We start from the raw sequence: 9,517 nt of genomic DNA, 5'->3' as shown, positions 1-9,517 counted from the left end.
TGAAATCCAGCAGCACCTGACAAACTACAATCTTGATATCAACTCACAGCACCACTACAAATTCCACCCGTCCCACTCCTTTGACAATCTCTTCTACCTGGACACCGCCGGGCCTCACGAGGGTCTGTGCCTGTTCACCGACGATTCCAAGTCTGACATCAAAGTGGGGTGCACGTTTGTGGTAATGAATGGCAATTCCACTATTTATCAGGCCTATTACAAATAGCAGATCACTGCACGGTCAACCAGGCCAAATCCCTGGCCATTTACAAAGCCCTGCTATGGGTTTCCAAGAAACAAAACGCAGCACTACATCAGGAAAATCACCATCTTAAGCGACACTAGAGTGGCCTTGCTCCAACTACAGAAGCTCAACTCTAGTCTCACTATCATTAGAGACAGCCTCAACCTCCTGTTCTCCCTTCTCAGCACCATCAACATCAACTTCACCTGGGTCAGAGGCCACTCAAACGTCCATGGTAACGAGAGAGCAGACCTTTTAGCCCGCACCGCTCCCAGCAGCATCGACAACTGCAACTTCAAGCTTACTCCTCTCTCCTGGTTAAAACAAAAAATCAGCAATTACTCCAGGACCAGTTGGCAGTTGCGCTGGATAACAGCTCCATCGGTAGGCTCACCCATAGCTTTATCACCAGCGTTACTCTTCAGAGGACCGCTAATCATTTGGTTCCTTTTTTCCAAATAACCCAGCTTCTCACCAGTCACGGTAATTTTCCGAGTTATCTCCAAAGATTCCACAACAAATCGAATGGTGTATGCCCGTGCCCGCTCAATGAAGAAGAACAACCGTGGCACATAATTTTTCACTGTCCTCTGTACACACAGCAAAGGAAGACTCTCCACACTGCCATTCAGAAGGCTGATGAACCGTGGCCTCCGCCCATGAGGACACTCACAGATAATAAACACATTTACAAGGCATTAGTGAACTTTGCCAAGAAAATCAAGATTCTTGACTCAGCACTATAAGACATTAGCGTTTCGTGCGCCAGCTATGCCTTCTTGTGTACTACTGTACTACTGTACTTGTCCTTTTCAAGACTTCCCTGGTGACGCCTACTGTTTGTTGTATTGTATCTTATTCCAACAATTTGTCGGGCATTGTCTGTTTTATTACTCACTACTTTTGTCGCGGTTTTATGTACATCTAGTTTTACTTTGTCCCTTTATGTTTAATTATTATTATATTTTGTCTTACTGTCGTACGCTCTTTAGTTCTACATTGTCGTGCCAAATTATCATTTGTATATATTTATGTATTGTATATATTCTCTGTATATGTACTTGTTTGCTTTTCTTATTAATAAATGCGATGCAGGAGCCCTTGAATCCCTACCTCTCTCACCACTGTCCTTTCAACCTTTTCCTTCCCCTTCACTCTCACCTCTTCGCTCACCTTTCAACCTCTTTTTTCCTTTTTTGGCGGTGGGGCTATACTTCTCCATCCTAACTCATGTCTAATTGCTCTCTCAAAAGAAAAAATGTTTTTAATAATAAACGTTATAAATGTTGTATTCAGCTTCAGCTTCTTGGCAGTTTCGGCTATGGAAATGGCACCGATGCAAATGTGCGAACCCATAAACATTGATACGTGTATGAATTTGGGTTATAACAACGTAACCAAAATGCCTAACTTAGTAAGAGACAGGTTTCAATACGATGCCCACTTGCAATTGGCGATGTGAACAAACAGATTATAGACTGTAGAAAATCAACATACAACACACAGATAAACATAAGCCACAGGATCAACCAAATTAATCAAGCCAACATGGCGAACAAAAATTACTTTAAAATTCTACAGATAAATAAACAGAGAGAAAAAGCGTCAAGTTCCCAAGTGATGCATAAGGCCAATGAATTGCACGTAGACTTGATATTTATACAAGAGCCATACACAATAAATAAAAAAATCGTAAGAATGGGAAACTGGCAAATTCTCAGCAAAACTACAGGGAAAACCCCAAACAGTTGCATAGGAGTAAGAAACACAAACATAGACATTGCACTGATTACAGAACTGTCAACAGATATCATAACCACCACAGTAATACAACACAAGCCGACAATCTGTGATTAGCGCCTACCTATCGCCTTACCTGAACGACAAAAAAACAGTGGAAGAATTGAGGAAAATACTTCGAAGAGTGGATAATAAAAACGTAATATTGACAAGGGACCTAAATGCAAAATCATCACTCTGATACAACGACAAAGAAGACAGAAGAAATAGACTTGTCACCGAATTGATGGAAGAAATTGACCTTGTGTCGGTAAACATGACAGAACATCCTACTTACTTCACTCCACATGCAAAAAGTTGGACAGATGTCTGTCTCGTATCGGCAGACCTTGTTCATAAGGTCGAGAACTGTGAAACACTTCTTACCACCTCAGTGAGTGATCACAGATTCATTCTGACCGAATTTAACCACATGCAAATTGCTAATTAACAAATGAGAGTAGGTACGAAACATATGAACTGGGACCTGTTTCGAAAACGCTTCAATGACAATTGGTCAAGTCACGAATTCAGGAAAACAACAACAAAACAAGATATAGACCATTATGTGTAGCTTATTACAAAAGACATGCAAAACGCAAGGACCCGGACAGGAACCCACATCAAGGGGCTTGACAGATGCCCTCCTGGCCATCGCCAATCTGTTACCAGTGGATCTTGTTATAAGGAATAACGTTTGGCTTTTTAATCAGCTCAAACTGAACACAGTAATTAGTAATCAATAGGAATTTAACTACATCACAACTCGCCTCAAAATAAATCCTATAGCCACTGAAATCCAGCAGCACCTGACAAACTACAATCTTGATATCAACTCACAGCACCACTACAAATTCCACCCGTCCCACTCCTTTGACAATCTCTTCTACCTGGACACCGCCGGGCCTCACGAGGGTCTGTGCCTGTTCACCGACGATTCCAAGTCTGACATCAAAGTGGGGTGCACGTTTGTGGTAATGAATGGCAATTCCACTATTTATCAGGCCTATTACAAATAGCAGATCACTGCACGGTCAACCAGGCCAAATCCCTGGCCATTTACAAAGCCCTGCTATGGGTTTCCAAGAAACAAAACGCAGCACTACATCAGGAAAATCACCATCTTAAGCGACACTAGAGTGGCCTTGCTCCAACTACAGAAGCTCAACTCTAGTCTCACTATCATTAGAGACAGCCTCAACCTCCTGTTCTCCCTTCTCAGCACCATCAACATCAACTTCACCTGGGTCAGAGGCCACTCAAACGTCCATGGTAACGAGAGAGCAGACCTTTTAGCCCGCACCGCTCCCAGCAGCATCGACAACTGCAACTTCAAGCTTACTCCTCTCTCCTGGTTAAAACAAAAAATCAGCAATTACTCCAGGACCAGTTGGCAGTTGCGCTGGATAACAGCTCCATCGGTAGGCTCACCCATAGCTTTATCACCAGCGTTACTCTTCAGAGGACCGCTAATCATTTGGTTCCTTTTTTCCAAATAACCCAGCTTCTCACCAGTCACGGTAATTTTCCGAGTTATCTCCAAAGATTCCACAACAAATCGAATGGTGTATGCCCGTGCCCGCTCAATGAAGAAGAACAACCGTGGCACATAATTTTTCACTGTCCTCTGTACACACAGCAAAGGAAGACTCTCCACACTGCCATTCAGAAGGCTGATGAACCGTGGCCTCCGCCCATGAGGACACTCACAGATAATAAACACATTTACAAGGCATTAGTGAACTTTGCCAAGAAAATCAAGATTCTTGACTCAGCACTATAAGACATTAGCGTTTCGTGCGCCAGCTATGCCTTCTTGTGTACTACTGTACTACTGTACTTGTCCTTTTCAAGACTTCCCTGGTGACGCCTACTGTTTGTTGTATTGTATCTTATTCCAACAATTTGTCGGGCATTGTCTGTTTTATTACTCACTACTTTTGTCGCGGTTTTATGTACATCTAGTTTTACTTTGTCCCTTTATGTTTAATTATTATTATATTTTGTCTTACTGTCGTACGCTCTTTAGTTCTACATTGTCGTGCCAAATTATCATTTGTATATATTTATGTATTGTATATATTCTCTGTATATGTACTTGTTTGCTTTTCTTATTAATAAATGCGATGCAGGAGCCCTTGAATCCCTACCTCTCTCACCACTGTCCTTTCAACCTTTTCCTTCCCCTTCACTCTCACCTCTTCGCTCACCTTTCAACCTCTTTTTTCCTTTTTTGGCGGTGGGGCTATACTTCTCCATCCTAACTCATGTCTAATTGCTCTCTCAAAAGAAAAAATGTTTTTAATAATAAACGTTATAAATGTTGTATTCAGCTTCAGCTTCTTGGCAGTTTCGGCTATGGAAATGGCACCGATGCAAATGTGCGAACCCATAAACATTGATACGTGTATGAATTTGGGTTATAACAACGTAACCAAAATGCCTAACTTAGTAAGAGACAGGTTTCAATACGATGCCCACTTGCAATTGGCGATGTGAACAAACAGATTATAGACTGTAGAAAATCAACATACAACACACAGATAAACATAAGCCACAGGATCAACCAAATTAATCAAGCCAACATGGCGAACAAAAATTACTTTAAAATTCTACAGATAAATAAACAGAGAGAAAAAGCGTCAAGTTCCCAAGTGATGCATAAGGCCAATGAATTGCACGTAGACTTGATATTTATACAAGAGCCATACACAATAAATAAAAAAATCGTAAGAATGGGAAACTGGCAAATTCTCAGCAAAACTACAGGGAAAACCCCAAACAGTTGCATAGGAGTAAGAAACACAAACATAGACATTGCACTGATTACAGAACTGTCAACAGATATCATAACCACCACAGTAATACAACACAAGCCGACAATCTGTGATTAGCGCCTACCTATCGCCTTACCTGAACGACAAAAAAACAGTGGAAGAATTGAGGAAAATACTTCGAAGAGTGGATAATAAAAACGTAATATTGACAAGGGACCTAAATGCAAAATCATCACTCTGATACAACGACAAAGAAGACAGAAGAAATAGACTTGTCACCGAATTGATGGAAGAAATTGACCTTGTGTCGGTAAACATGACAGAACATCCTACTTACTTCACTCCACATGCAAAAAGTTGGACAGATGTCTGTCTCGTATCGGCAGACCTTGTTCATAAGGTCGAGAACTGTGAAACACTTCTTACCACCTCAGTGAGTGATCACAGATTCATTCTGACCGAATTTAACCACATGCAAATTGCTAATTAACAAATGAGAGTAGGTACGAAACATATGAACTGGGACCTGTTTCGAAAACGCTTCAATGACAATTGGTCAAGTCACGAATTCAGGAAAACAACAACAAAACAAGATATAGACCATTATGTGTAGCTTATTACAAAAGACATGCAAAACGCAAGGACCCGGACAGGAACCCACATCAAGGGGCTTGACAGATGCCCTCCTGGCCATCGCCAATCTGTTACCAGTGGATCTTGTTATAAGGAATAACGTTTGGCTTTTTAATCAGCTCAAACTGAACACAGTAATTAGTAATCAATAGGAATTTAACTACATCACAACTCGCCTCAAAATAAATCCTATAGCCACTGAAATCCAGCAGCACCTGACAAACTACAATCTTGATATCAACTCACAGCACCACTACAAATTCCACCCGTCCCACTCCTTTGACAATCTCTTCTACCTGGACACCGCCGGGCCTCACGAGGGTCTGTGCCTGTTCACCGACGATTCCAAGTCTGACATCAAAGTGGGGTGCACGTTTGTGGTAATGAATGGCAATTCCACTATTTATCAGGCCTATTACAAATAGCAGATCACTGCACGGTCAACCAGGCCAAATCCCTGGCCATTTACAAAGCCCTGCTATGGGTTTCCAAGAAACAAAACGCAGCACTACATCAGGAAAATCACCATCTTAAGCGACACTAGAGTGGCCTTGCTCCAACTACAGAAGCTCAACTCTAGTCTCACTATCATTAGAGACAGCCTCAACCTCCTGTTCTCCCTTCTCAGCACCATCAACATCAACTTCACCTGGGTCAGAGGCCACTCAAACGTCCATGGTAACGAGAGAGCAGACCTTTTAGCCCGCACCGCTCCCAGCAGCATCGACAACTGCAACTTCAAGCTTACTCCTCTCTCCTGGTTAAAACAAAAAATCAGCAATTACTCCAGGACCAGTTGGCAGTTGCGCTGGATAACAGCTCCATCGGTAGGCTCACCCATAGCTTTATCACCAGCGTTACTCTTCAGAGGACCGCTAATCATTTGGTTCCTTTTTTCCAAATAACCCAGCTTCTCACCAGTCACGGTAATTTTCCGAGTTATCTCCAAAGATTCCACAACAAATCGAATGGTGTATGCCCGTGCCCGCTCAATGAAGAAGAACAACCGTGGCACATAATTTTTCACTGTCCTCTGTACACACAGCAAAAAAAGACTCTCCACACTGCCATTCAGAAGGCTGATGAACCGTGGCCTCCGCCCATGAGGACACTCACAGATAATAAACACATTTACAAGGCATTAGTGAACTTTGCCAAGAAAATCAAGATTCTTGACTCAGCACTATAAGACATTAGCGTTTCGTGCGCCAGCTATGCCTTCTTGTGTACTACTGTACTACTGTACTTGTCCTTTTCAAGACTTCCCTGGTGACGCCTACTGTTTGTTGTATTGTATCTTATTCCAACAATTTGTCGGGCATTGTCTGTTTTATTACTCACTACTTTTGTCGCGGTTTTATGTACATCTAGTTTTACTTTGTCCCTTTATGTTTAATTATTATTATATTTTGTCTTACTGTCGTACGCTCTTTAGTTCTACATTGTCGTGCCAAATTATCATTTGTATATATTTATGTATTGTATATATTCTCTGTATATGTACTTGTTTGCTTTTCTTATTAATAAATGCGATGCAGGAGCCCTTGAATCCCTACCTCTCTCACCACTGTCCTTTCAACCTTTTCCTTCCCCTTCACTCTCACCTCTTCGCTCACCTTTCAACCTCTTTTTTCCTTTTTTGGCGGTGGGGCTATACTTCTCCATCCTAACTCATGTCTAATTGCTCTCTCAAAAGAAAAAATGTTTTTAATAATAAACGTTATAAATGTTGTATTCAGCTTCAGCTTCTTGGCAGTTTCGGCTATGGAAATGGCACCGATGCAAATGTGCGAACCCATAAACATTGATACGTGTATGAATTTGGGTTATAACAACGTAACCAAAATGCCTAACTTAGTAAGAGACAGGTTTCAATACGATGCCCACTTGCAATTGGCGATGTGAACAAACAGATTATAGACTGTAGAAAATCAACATACAACACACAGATAAACATAAGCCACAGGATCAACCAAATTAATCAAGCCAACATGGCGAACAAAAATTACTTTAAAATTCTACAGATAAATAAACAGAGAGAAAAAGCGTCAAGTTCCCAAGTGATGCATAAGGCCAATGAATTGCACGTAGACTTGATATTTATACAAGAGCCATACACAATAAATAAAAAAATCGTAAGAATGGGAAACTGGCAAATTCTCAGCAAAACTACAGGGAAAACCCCAAACAGTTGCATAGGAGTAAGAAACACAAACATAGACATTGCACTGATTACAGAACTGTCAACAGATATCATAACCACCACAGTAATACAACACAAGCCGACAATCTGTGATTAGCGCCTACCTATCGCCTTACCTGAACGACAAAAAAACAGTGGAAGAATTGAGGAAAATACTTCGAAGAGTGGATAATAAAAACGTAATATTGACAAGGGACCTAAATGCAAAATCATCACTCTGATACAACGACAAAGAAGACAGAAGAAATAGACTTGTCACCGAATTGATGGAAGAAATTGACCTTGTGTCGGTAAACATGACAGAACATCCTACTTACTTCACTCCACATGCAAAAAGTTGGACAGATGTCTGTCTCGTATCGGCAGACCTTGTTCATAAGGTCGAGAACTGTGAAACACTTCTTACCACCTCAGTGAGTGATCACAGATTCATTCTGACCGAATTTAACCACATGCAAATTGCTAATTAACAAATGAGAGTAGGTACGAAACATATGAACTGGGACCTGTTTCGAAAACGCTTCAATGACAATTGGTCAAGTCACGAATTCAGGAAAACAACAACAAAACAAGATATAGACCATTATGTGTAGCTTATTACAAAAGACATGCAAAACGCAAGGACCCGGACAGGAACCCACATCAAGGGGCTTGACAGATGCCCTCCTGGCCATCGCCAATCTGTTACCAGTGGATCTTGTTATAAGGAATAACGTTTGGCTTTTTAATCAGCTCAAACTGAACACAGTAATTAGTAATCAATAGGAATTTAACTACATCACAACTCGCCTCAAAATAAATCCTATAGCCACTGAAATCCAGCAGCACCTGACAAACTACAATCTTGATATCAACTCACAGCACCACTACAAATTCCACCCGTCCCACTCCTTTGACAATCTCTTCTACCTGGACACCGCCGGGCCTCACGAGGGTCTGTGCCTGTTCACCGACGATTCCAAGTCTGACATCAAAGTGGGGTGCACGTTTGTGGTAATGAATGGCAATTCCACTATTTATCAGGCCTATTACAAATAGCAGATCACTGCACGGTCAACCAGGCCAAATCCCTGGCCATTTACAAAGCCCTGCTATGGGTTTCCAAGAAACAAAACGCAGCACTACATCAGGAAAATCACCATCTTAAGCGACACTAGAGTGGCCTTGCTCCAACTACAGAAGCTCAACTCTAGTCTCACTATCATTAGAGACAGCCTCAACCTCCTGTTCTCCCTTCTCAGCACCATCAACATCAACTTCACCTGGGTCAGAGGCCACTCAAACGTCCATGGTAACGAGAGAGCAGACCTTTTAGCCCGCACCGCTCCCAGCAGCATCGACAACTGCAACTTCAAGCTTACTCCTCTCTCCTGGTTAAAACAAAAAATCAGCAATTACTCCAGGACCAGTTGGCAGTTGCGCTGGATAACAGCTCCATCGGTAGGCTCACCCATAGCTTTATCACCAGCGTTACTCTTCAGAGGACCGCTAATCATTTGGTTCCTTTTTTCCAAATAACCCAGCTTCTCACCAGTCACGGTAATTTTCCGAGTTATCTCCAAAGATTCCACAACAAATCGAATGGTGTATGCCCGTGCCCGCTCAATGAAGAAGAACAACCGTGGCACATAATTTTTCACTGTCCTCTGTACACACAGCAAAAAAAGACTCTCCACACTGCCATTCAGAAGGCTGATGAACCGTGGCCTCCGCCCATGAGGACACTCACAGATAATAAACACATTTACAAGGCATTAGTGAACTTTGCCAAGAAAATCAAGATTCTTGACTCAGCACTATAAGACATTAGCGTTTCGTGCGCCAGCTATGCCTTCTTGTGTACTACTGTACTACTGTACTTGTCCTTTTCAAGACTTCCCT

Source organism: Centruroides vittatus, unplaced genomic scaffold (genome assembly GCF_030686945.1).
Source record: "Centruroides vittatus isolate TY-2023 unplaced genomic scaffold, ASM3068694v2 contig_828, whole genome shotgun sequence".
Taxonomy (NCBI): domain Eukaryota; kingdom Metazoa; phylum Arthropoda; class Arachnida; order Scorpiones; family Buthidae; genus Centruroides; species Centruroides vittatus.
Note: the sequence above shows the minus strand (reverse complement) of the source record.